General features: G+C 34.5%; 1 long non-coding RNA gene across 1 annotated transcript in view; it reads right to left on the bottom strand.

Moving 5' to 3' along the window:
- Positions 1 to 5000, bottom strand: part of LOC133335403 (uncharacterized) — a 38522-nt gene extending 33522 nt beyond the window's left edge. The window contains exons 1-2 of the long non-coding RNA XR_009754525.1: positions 4909 to 5000; positions 895 to 939 (exon numbers count right to left, since the gene is read on the bottom strand). This is a non-coding gene — a long non-coding RNA (uncharacterized LOC133335403). The remainder of the gene's footprint in view (positions 1 to 894; positions 940 to 4908) is intronic.
- Positions 5001 to 12469: the final 7469 nt, after the last annotated feature.

Below are 12469 nucleotides of genomic sequence, written 5' to 3'. Positions count from 1 at the left end.
GACTTCGCTCTAAAATGAACAAAATGGCGGACCTTTGAAAAAATATTTTTGGAAAATCGCCGATTTTTGACCAAAAACCAAGTTAAAAAGTAAGGAAGATCTTCACCGATTGGCTTTATCCTAGTTCATACGATAGCTATACACTCACAGAGAAATGTGTAAAAATTTGGAATCGATTGGGTTATTCGCTTTTGAGTTATCGTGCCCGCCATTCGCAAAAAAGAAAAACGCGTTTAAAGTTTGAGAAACCCTTTAGCCGTCACTTGATGCTGACACAATAAATCGGCTATATCTTCAAGAGTTCTTGAGATTTTCACTTGAAATTTTGTAACATTCTTGAATTAGTGTATAAAATTTCAAAAAAATATTTTCAAATGGGGGGTTTTTTTAGGATAATGAGCTATGAGGTCATCTATGGCTTCTGATGACATTTACTAAAGGATATTATTAAAATATTTAAAAAATAAACATATTTGCTGATGAAATAAGGAAATGCAATGAAAAGGATATAAGAACCAAAATATCAAATCACACAAAATTTATTGCGTAAGTCGGAATATTGACTCAGTGTTAGGGTGACGATGAGATTATGCTTTTGAGATGACAGACAATTTATGATTTGGTTAATGTATGAAATCATGATAATAATAATATTTGCAAAAAATATATATATTTATATATTATTTTAAATAAATAATAATAATCTATATTATTTGTTTTAGTTTCGAAAAGAAGAATTTTGAAATTATTTACATAGAGTTTACTACCACCAGAATTCCCTTTCGTGAACCATATTTACAAATTTTTAATAATTTCTTTTATTTTTCTTTAAAATAACCCTTTACACCACATTTAAATCAATGAAAGTAATTTTGTAAAAAATCTTGAGCTTACTGTCTCATTGATCCCCAGCGACGGTTGGCTAAACTGTCCGGGTTTCTGTGTGTGGCATGGCAATGGTGGTGAATTAAAGAAATGAGATAAAAAAGAAGAAAAACAAAATAAATATTTAATATTTTTCAAATAAATATATCGAAATATGATAAGGATAAGAGTATGCTAAAATATAAAGAAGCTATCTAAACATAAGCTCTACAAAAAATTAAGAAAACTAAAAATTGTTCGAATAAAAAATATGTTTACTAGATTCCTGACAACTTCAATATTCGCAGCTTGCTAGATCCACGCTTTACCTTGTCTTCGAAAACTACGCAAACAGCTCATATATATAGACCTCCCTACTAATCTACATGAGTGTTTGAATCAAGGAACTAAATGAACAAAAAAACGGACCTGATTCCGATCCTTCCTTTTGCGAAATAGTTTCAATTGAACCATCTTCACAACGTTACTTTTCTTCCCCAAAAGGTAGTATTACAGTTGAACAATCCGGTTCAGGGAGCGGAGCGATCTTTCTAGTTCCTTAATATACTTCCTTTGCTCCCTAGAATTGGACCTAGTTCCTACCGTTCATTTATTGGAATAAAATATCACCAGCTGCTTCTCAGTTACCTGATCTTGCGTAAATATGCCTTTAGTTTTATGCCTTTTTAGGGCGAAACATCATTCATATAAATGTCTTTATTAAGTTCTCTTTCGACATGAGCTACATGATCGATGTTGCAATGAAAAGGAAAGCCAGAGAGATACTACATTCCCATCATTATGCGACGCGTTTCGCCGTTGGTAAACCGGCTCATGAGGCATATGGGGCAATGTGGCTTACAAATGTCGTTACCTGGTTAGTTGCATTGTATCGAATATTGTTGCGAAATTGCATCTACGAATTAAATTCAACCGTGTCAAGGTTCGGACATTTGGCATCACACCAGAACATTCCTTTTCAGAGCAGATTTTTCTTGTAGTGACGGACTTTTTTTCCATACAGACTAAAATCTTTTTCTTCAATGGTACACAACGCTAAGGTGCCGGACAACAATCAACAGATGCCAAGGTAACCAGGGTTCAAATCCCAGCCGGGCTCAAGCTGATTTTTTTTTTTCTTTTTTGAGAATTTTTTTCTTCTTTTTAATTATTTATCTTTCGAGATGAGCTACATGATCGAAGTTGCAATGAATAGGAAAACCAGAGAGATACTACATTCCCACCATTATGCGACGGCTCATCAAGCATATTGGACAATGTGGCTTTCTTGTTCACTGCAACTTCGATCATGTAGCTCATCTCGAAAGAGAAATTAATAAAAAAAATATGCCTTCAGATTGAGATGTCCTGTTCGTTTCGGAACGACCCAACTTTAAGTACTAGGCGCAACTTCTCAACGGTGTCTTTCATCAAGGAAGTTTGAGGCAGAATCTCGAGGTCCTGTTCGAGGTTTCTCTTTTATTTCGTTTAAGTCGGGAAGGTCTACAGGATATATTCAGGGCAATTTTCAGTTCCGTTTCTGCCATGACTGATTTTTCTAAATATTTTTCCTTTAGCGCAACTCATAATTAATGAAAGAGGCTCATAGAAATCTTCGCAATAACGAGGCGACTGTAAAGAACACTAAAATAGTATGGGATATTCTCACAGGACATCTCAACCTGAAGGCATGTTTACGCAAGTACCTGAGAAGCAGCGGGTGATATCTGTTTGTTCAACAGAATCTTAAGATCTCTCTATGGGAAATTTAGGTTTCAAATGTCGCCTGATATCCAAATTTTCTCTGTTTTTAGATTCAGCCCTCCATTCTTCCGCAATTTGGTAATATATTAATGTGATATCTTCCCATGTATTATATTGGTTTTTAGGTAAGTATTGTAGTGGCTGGGGTGGCTCTGGTTGTTTTGGTATGGAACTATTTTTCGCCTGAGCTTTCCTCTAGGGAATTTCTATTTGATTATAATTTCGATTATGATGAGTTCGTGGCAATTATCAATGTCAGACCCTCATGTAGCCGAGCTTCTGACGCTTGACAGATTACTTTTCCATCTTCTCTTGTAACGCATATGTGATCTATTTTATGAATCTCCTTGTTGTGGAGGAAGATGAAGTCATCCGATGACCAGCTGCAATGTTTGTCACAGTTCTATGTGTCGCTCAACGTTATTGTTGTTAACTTCGTATCCATGCTTTACCATTGTTGGAAGGACGTTGGAATTATAGCTCCCTATTTTAGATTTAAAGTCATCCATGAGAATTACGCATAAATCCCAATTTGGGTATAAATCCGCCAAAAGTGGCAACACTGTTTACGCTACAATTTAAGAGAACCTATACAAATGCTATACCTTTCTCTCTCGTTTGCTCGCTCTCTCATTGTACTGTACAAAAAACGTTCGTGTATAAGCATAGGTGCCCATCAGTATACTTTAAAGTAGCTGCCTACTCACACGCATTGTTATGCTCTTTCAGTCAGTCGTTGTTTGACAGGCAACGAATGAACACACGCAGAACTAGAAAATCAACGAAATAACACTTAGGGATAAAAGTGTTTCAGTATATTTGGATTTTTATTTTATTATACAAAATGCGTTTTGTATGTTTAAAAATTTTTTAAAACAACAGAACAGTTTCTTTTTTTTAAAGAATTAAATAGTTGATAATTATCGTAGTATTTAATATTATTATTTAATATTATAATATGTTTATTATCTCGGTATATGCTACTTTATAAACTTTATTAGATTTTTATGACATATACACTTTGTAATTCATATAAAAACATTTTTAATAATGCTTTTATTTTATATAATAACAAAAATTAAATTCATCAATAATTTTTTCCGACCACAAAAATGTACACACAATTTTGTTCAGTACTGTTCTGTTTTCTCTCACACATACTAACGCATTTTAATTTTGGGCACCTATGGTATAAGAGAACACTACAACATTGAAATGAGAAGAGTCGAGGGAGAGTGTCTTCTCACTACAACATTAGCTCTCACTCTCTCTCTCTCTCTCTTATAGCCACTATATATTGGGAGCATATTGTTGACACTGTTTTGATGCCATCGGATAAAAACAACATCCACAACATCTGAAACATAAATAATGCTGTGGCTATGACGTAGCTGGCCAAGATTTTGTGGGGAATGCTGATGAGAGAGCACATCGAAAGGCTGACTCATACCCAAAAACACACAAAAACAAAAGAGGTAATCAGGTAGGGGAGACAAAAAAAATTGTATATGAAAGGCGATGATTGTTGTTGATTGGCTGGTTGAGGGTTTTACTTATGGCCAATATGGTGGCACTGCATGGTACCCAACGACTCGGATAGTTTGGGTCAAGTAGCGTCAGAGTACGATGATGAGGTTGTAGTTGTTGTGAGAATGACGACGTCAAAAAAGCTAAATGTTTGGTTAGCCGTAAAGCCTAGATTTAAATTTTTTGCAAACCGGTTTACAGAAAAAAACCAATGAGCGAGAGAGAGAGAAATATATACAGAGAGAGAACAAGAGAGCCTGGGCAAAAATGCATAAAGAAAAAAGTTCCCCCCTTCGAAAAAAAAATTAAACAAATAATGGTAATAAAAAAATACTGACGCTAAAACAAAGGTAGCAGGCAGGCTGAGAGAGACAGACGTTAATTCAAAAAAAAGGGGGAAAATAAACGAAAAAAATTGAAAACCGGTAATAAAGCAACACTTGAACGAAAACAGGCAAAGCAAATAAACAAACAAAAAACCGAACGAATATTTAAAATAAAAGTATGAGACAATCAAAAAGAAAAAACTCTCCTACTGACTCTGACTGACAAAAAATTGACAAAATTTAACGAGAGTTGGCATTGCCAAATTTTGACATGAGCAGGGTGTAAACCTGACAACTTCACTTAAAAATTTTTAAAATTTCAAACTCTCTAGCAAATAATTTAGAAAAATCAAAAATACCCAAATAAAAAAAAATCGTTAATTTATCAAATGTCGTAATTCGAATTCGGCTAATGGCTATTACTTACTTGGTGGGCGTACGTCTCAGACTCATGCGTGTCCAATTATCGCGTGGTATGAAATTTAAGTCATCATCGCTGAAAGTAAAATGAAATAAAAAGAAAAAAAGAATACAACAAACAATTAGAAGAAGTTTTGAAAAAAGAAAAAAACCAAACAATTAGAAAACAATTTTGAAAAAAAAAATCCACAACAATTATTTTCCAAAAAAAAAACTTAGAAATTATGGCAAAAAACTAACAACTGACCACCTGCCGACTGGAGGCCACCATAGTAGTTCCGCTCCCACGCAGCAGCAGCAACATGCTAGTTCGATAATATTTTACGATTTTCCCCCCGTCATTAATTATTTGCAAAAGTTCGAGGTAGAGGAAAACTTCCACGACGTGTCACTAAAAATAGATCACCGTGTGACAGTCGGGGCAGCCATAGAATATAGGGTCGTTGTTATCGTAACTTGGGCCAGACAGCTAAATATGACAATATGGAAATTATTAAACTCAAATGGAGAAAGATAAGAAGTGTGAAGTGTGTAAGAAGATTGATAGGGAAATTTTGTAGCTATAAATAGAGGGCCCGAACTATTTTTTCCATTAGGAAATCGATAATTAATTAGGTATGGGGTTTGGATAAAATAAAATATTATTTTTTATTTAGTTTTGGAGAATTTCATAAGAAAATTTGGATATACTGGAGGATAATGTATTTCAGGGAAATAAGGAAAATAGGAGTTGTACATTATGGGTATAAACTATCTAATCAGGTCGGATAAATTATTTTTACTATTCAGATCATGCGGATAACATATTGAATATGTGGATAGAGATTTTGGGTTGTTTTGAGAATGCGGATAACATGTTTAGAGATAATCAGTTAATGCGGATAAACGAATGTAGGCTACATGGATAAAACGTATAACACATTTCGAGTGATCGGATAATACACAGATAAAACATGTACACCAATTTGAAAATGCGGATAACAAATTTATACTTTTGGATAATGCGGATAATGCATTTAGGCTACTTGTATAGCATGGATAAATAGTTTAAACGGTTTGGATAACATGGATAAAATATTTTGACTATTCAATTACGGTGGAATAAAAAAATGAACTGCTCGGATAAAACGGATAAAATATTTACAGTGCTCGGATAATGCGGATAAGTCATTTAGACTGATTGGATAAGACGGATAAAATATATTGACTATTCAAATAAGACGAATAAAAATTTTTTACTTTACTGCGGATTTACTGGATAGAGCGGATAAAATATTTAGAGTGTTCGGATAAAGTGGATAAGCATTTAAGCTACTTGGATAATGTGGATAAGTCACTTAGACCACGGATAAAATATTAGACTATTACACAGATAAAACACTTTAGACTATTCAAATATGACGGATAAAAATGTATGCTACTTGGATAAAACGGATAAAATATGTAAAGTGCTCGGATAATGCGGATAAAGCATTTAAGCAATTTGGATAATGCGGATAAGTTATTAAGACAGGATAACACGGATAAAGCATTCCGAATAATTGGACAACTCGGATATTGCGATTAAGCACTTTTGGATAACACGGATAACATACTTATTCCTTGTGGATAACCGGGATATCGTATTTATGCTATTTGGATAAGGTAGAAAATCAATTTCGAACACTTGGATAATACGGATACGCAATTAAGACCCTTCGGATAATGCGGATAAAATACTTAAGATGTTCGGATAATGTGGATAATTGGTTTCAACCACTTGGACAACATAGAGATAATATTTTGACTATTTGGATAACGAGGACACGTGATTTAAACCATATAAATAATGCGGATAATGTTTTCAGATTATGTGGATAAATTATTTAGACGCTTAAGATAACGCGGATAGGGTTTTAGGCGTTTGGATAATGGGGATAAATTATTTAGACCGTTAGGATAATGCGGAAAATACATTTATGCCAAGTGGATAATATGGATAAGCTATTTAAAGCACGTGGATAAAACCGATACACGTTTTAGACCCTTTTGGTAATGTTTGGGTAATGTAGATTGATGATTTAGACTCTTGGAATAAGTCGGATAAAATCCTTAGGCATTTGGATAACACGGATAAGCCACTTAGACAACTTAAATAATGCGGATAAAGTTTATAGGTTATTTAGATAACGCGGATAAACGATATAGAACACTTGGATAACGCGGATAAATAAATTGCAATTTATGTATGGATAAAACGGATAAAACATTTATTCTATGTGGATACCGTGGATAAGCGATTTTGAGAATTTGAATAATACCGATAAAAGTTTTAGACCCTTTGGATAGGATAGTCTATTTAGATTCCTGGGATAACGCGGATGAAGTCCTTAGGCATTTGGAAAACTGGGATAAGCAACGTGGATCACTTGGATAATGCGGATAAAGTTTTTAGATTATTTGGATAACGTGGATAAACGATTTCCATCATTTGGATAACACGGATAAGCCATTTAAGACACCAGGATATCAGGGATAAACGAATTTGATCATTTGGATAACGCGGATAATCAGTTGAAACATCTCGGATAATGTGGATCTAGTATTTAAACTGTTTGGATAATATGAAAAGCTTTGGATAATGCGGATAAAGAATTTAAACACTTATGCAATTTGGAAGCCGTGAATAAGCGATTTAGAGAACTTGGATGACACGGATAAATGATTTACAAGCTCTGGATAAAGTTTGGGTAATGTAGATAGACGATTTAGACCCTTGCGATTACGCGGATAAAGTTTTGAGACTCTCGGATAAAATGGATAATCGATTAAGAGCCCTTGGATAACGTGGATAAAGAAGTTAGGAAACACCTATAAGTTCTGGGAAATTGTCTATACCGCGGATAAACGGATAAAACATTTTAACTATTTCCTAAATGCGGATAACATCGGCATCCGCAGCTGATCCGGATAACATAGATCATGTAGATAATGATTTTACAATATCCGGATAACGTGGATAAGGTTTAAATTTTATCCGGGTGACACGAATAATGTTTCTACTTCATCCAGATAACGCGGACAATGTTCTAAATTTATCCAGATGCCGCTCATAATATTTTCAGTTTATACGGATAACGCGGATAATGTTCTTACTTTAACCGGATAATGAGAACAACGTCTTTACATTGTCAGGAATACACGAATAACATGGATAATATTTTTAGGGTATCAGAAAAGCGTCGATAATGTTTTTACTTTATCCGGATACAATGAATAATAATTGTATAGTATCCGGATAGCATAGATAAGGTTTTTACCATATCCAGATGACTTGGAACCATATCCGGATGATTTGAATTAATTCGGATAACGCAGATAATGTTTATAGAGTGTCCTGATAACGTGGATAATGTTCTGCATTATCCGAATAAGGTCTGTAAAATTTTTATTTTATCCGGATAATGATTTTACTCTATCGGGATAAGGTGGATAATGATTTTAGCTTATCCGGATAGAGTGGGGTAATCTTATAACCCATATTTACTTTATTCGGATAAAACGGATAATCTGAATAATGCATTTTTTTATTATCCGAACAACGTAGATAATGATTATAGCTTATCCGGATACTGAGGATAATCTTATAACCCATATAACATTTTTAGTTTATTTATTTTCCGAATAAAATTTTATAAAAAAAAATAAAATATGTAAGGGGAGAAATCTCCAGATTTGGAAAAATCACCCTTTATTGTATTTTTATTAATTTTATTATTTATGCTGAGACGGAATAAGTCAAACTCTGACAGTATTCGTCTACAGGATGCTTGCTGTTGTAGCCTTAAGGCTTCCAAAGTCTAGCATATATTTTATTTTATTTGGTTTTTCCAAAAATAAAACACTTTGTTTTTAATTCAAACCTTTTTTATTCGCAGCTCGATCGCAATAGAACGATGCAACATCATTTCTGTGACCAGCTAACCATTAGTCAAATCAATTACATCGTCTAGAACTTAACTTAAAATTGTAGCATAATCATTACACGAGAGCATAATTTGCATAAAAACATGAGAGTAATTTAAGTATATGTGGGTGAGCGTAAAATTAAATATTGAGATCAATTGAGTAATAAATATTGATTTTCGTTAAAAATATTAATAAATGAGAGCAATTACAACAACAATAAGTTGCCCTTCTTCGTTAAGCGATAGAAGAAGCATAACTATCTTGAGTGAAAGCATTATAAACTGTTATACTAGTGTTAGTGTTGTTTACTGGCTAACATAGCTTTCTTTACAGGATGTAACCTAACAGTCTAGTTAACATAATAATGTATTTAGCATAAATATCGATTCCAATATTAGTGCAATAATGTAATGTAAATAAATAATGAGTTGTTGATGAAATGGACTGCTACAACCTCCCCCTCTGTTGCATTAATCGTCCCGATGATGCGAACAGGAATCTATCACTTCCGATTCATCAAACGCAAAGATCTCCTCAAGGCTGGTGGTTGTGAATGTGGGTTGGTTTGTTGTTGCCAATTTTGCTGTGATTGGATTTGTACCTCTCCTTGTAGTATTTGGCGTTGTCCACCTTGCTTTGGATTTCTGGAATTTTGGCGTTGACGGCTTTGTTGATGATAACGTTGTCCCCCTTGTTGCTGACGTCTTCCGTCTTGTTGCTGATAACTTTGTTGTTGTGGAGCGCGGTTTTGGCTTTGTTGTTGTTGATAACGTTGTCCATCTTGTTGCTGACGTATTCCGTCTTGTTGCTGATGACTTTGTTGTCCGTCTCGTTGTAGATTTTGTTGGTGTGGAATGCGGCTTTGGCTTTGTTGTTGTTGATCCCTTTGTTGTTGGCTTTGTCGTTGTTGACGTTGACCTTTTTGTTGTTGGCTTTGTTGTTGTTGACGTTGTTGATGATTTTGTTGTTGATTATTAGCATTGCTGTTCGATGGACGTCCTCTCCTACGTTTAGGATAAAGAGGTAATTCCTTTTCGCCTTCATATTGGGTTAGTGCTGATGAATGTAACGTAGCTATTGGGACATCAGGATCATTTACTGTAGCAATTGCATAGCAATTCGACCCTTTCTTTTCCTTTATAATATATGGACCATCTCTACGAGGCGCGAATTTTGATGTTATTCCATCCTTGGCTTTACTTAGCATATGTGTATCGATCAAAACTTTATCGCCATTTTGGAAATCAGGCTGCAATCTTCGCTTCTTGTCAACATAATTTTTATTTTTATCCTGCATCTTAATTTGAGTCTCATTTGCAATTTCCAATGTATTCGCCAATTTTATGAGATGAGGCGTAATTTGTGGAACAAAGTTTTCTGCCAAAACTATAGCTTTAAAATCATAGTGTGCTTCGGTAGGTGTTCTAAGCTCTCTACCAAATGTGAGGTAAGCTGGAGTTTGCCCAGTACTATCACATTTTGCCGTATTCATTGCAAATCGCACTGTTGGTAAAAATGTATTCCAATTCCTGTGATCTTTTTCCACGTAAATACTTAATTGGGTTTTTAGATCACGGTTTCTTCTTTCAACTGGATTTGATTGTGGGTGGTAAATAGGAGTAAAAGTCTGTTTTATTCCCAGACAGTATGTTAATTTTTGCATTAAGGCCGAAATGAATTGTGTCCCATTGTCTGTGTGAATCCTGCGGGGAACTCCGTACCTCAGAATTACTTCATTTAACAATGTCAATGCACAATTTTCTGCAGAACCTTCTTTTAGTGCGAATAATTCCACCCATCTACTACAAATATCTTCTACGATTAATATCCATTGGTGTCCTTTTACAGTTTTTGGTAAAGGTCCAAAAAGATCTACTGCCAAAATTTCGAATCGTTTGTTGCTGCTTATCGTTTGTAGTAATCCGCATGGTTTCAGATTCGTTGGTTTGTAGCGTTTACATTCTTCGCAAGCTTTCACGTAACCTGCTATATCCGAACGCATTCCAGACCAGTAAAATATTGGAGTTATTCTGTTTGTAGTTTTGTCAATACCATAATGTCCTGATAGTGGATCCTTGTGATATTTTTCTAAAATTTGATTATGGAGTGATTTCGGTAATACCAGTTGTCCATTTTCCGAGTCTTGCTCCGAACAATATCTATATAGAACACCATCTATCATTATATAACCGCGATTAGTATGACGTATTACATTTTCATCGTCGTTTTCGAAGGACGTTATTATTTCTTTCAGCTTGTCGTCATCCAACTGAGCTTTACGAAAATCTTCCAATCCTTCTCTCGGAAAATCTATGTCTATAGCATAGCATGCACATGTTTCAATACAATGATCATTTTCACATGGTGGTCTTGATAAAGTATCTGCTATGACATTTTGTTTTCCGGGTGTATATATGAAAGTTAAATTGTAACTTTGTAATAATAATGACCACCTAGCTAATCTACCTGTAGGTGATTTTAAAGAAAAAAGCCACTTTAGCGGTTGGTGATCCGTAAGAACCGTAATTTCCGATCCCTCAATATATCCTCTAAATTTTTGAACTGCCCACACAACGGCTAGTGCTTCACGTTCTGTCGTAGAGTAATTTCTTTCTGCAGCATTTTCTTCAATTGCTCAAAAGAATTGTTTTGTTCCTCTGTCCATTTCCAAACAGCATTCTTCTTCGTCAAATTGGATAGTGGTTTCGAAATATTTGCAAAATTTGGAATAAATCTGCGAAACCATGAACATGTTTGCAAGAAAGACATAAGCTGCTTAACATTTTTAGGAATAGGACGCTTTAAAATTGCTGAAGATTTTTCGGAATCGATTTTTATTCCTTCTCTTGTGAGAATATGGCCTAAATATTTCACTTCCGATTTGCAGAAGAAACACTTTTGACTATTTAAGTGGAAGCCAATATTCTTTAGTTTTTCAAAAACTGTATCCAAATCTTTTATGTGTGATTCAAAGTTTTCTGAACAAATAATTATATCGTCCAGATATGCCAGAATAACGATGTTTGGTAGACTGGAACGAAATTTATCGATAACTCTTTGAAATGTTGCAGGAGCATTTTTTAGACCGAATGGCATCCTGTTAAAAGCATAAATCCCGAATGGAGTTGTGAATGCTGTCTTTAATTTGTCTTCCTCCTGACATCTTTATTTGCCAATAACCTGACTTTAGATCCAAAGTCGACATAAAAGGTGTTGTTTTTGCAGCGTGTAATAAATCTTCCATGCGTGGGAGTGGATATGTGTCTGTAGTGGTTATTGCATTAAGTTTTCTGTAGTCCACACAGAAGCGAATTGTATTATCCTTTTTAGGTATAAGTACGACTGGAAAAGCCCAGGGAGATTCTACTTCTTCTATTATGCCTTTTTCCAACATATTTTGGAGTTCAACTTTCAACTTCTCCTTCATTGCTGGTGAAATTCTATATGGGGTATTGGAAATAGGTAGGTGTGATCCAGTATCAATTTTATGTACTATTCCCTTAATAGGAGTACTGATATTCTCAAATATTTCTTGGTTGGAGTTCAAAAAATTTTGTAAAATTTTAGTTTCATCTGATTTTAAAATTGAAGTTTCATCTCGGCAAATGTTGAAATCAATG

This window comes from Musca vetustissima, unplaced genomic scaffold (assembly GCF_032173495.1).
Source record: "Musca vetustissima isolate MV318-11 ecotype Yass unplaced genomic scaffold, APGP_CSIRO_Mvet_v1 utg50132, whole genome shotgun sequence".
In the NCBI taxonomy this organism is placed as follows: Eukaryota; Metazoa; Arthropoda; class Insecta; order Diptera; family Muscidae; genus Musca; species Musca vetustissima.
The sequence above is the reverse complement of the archived record's forward strand: the minus strand, read 5'-3'. Positions and strand labels throughout refer to the sequence as shown.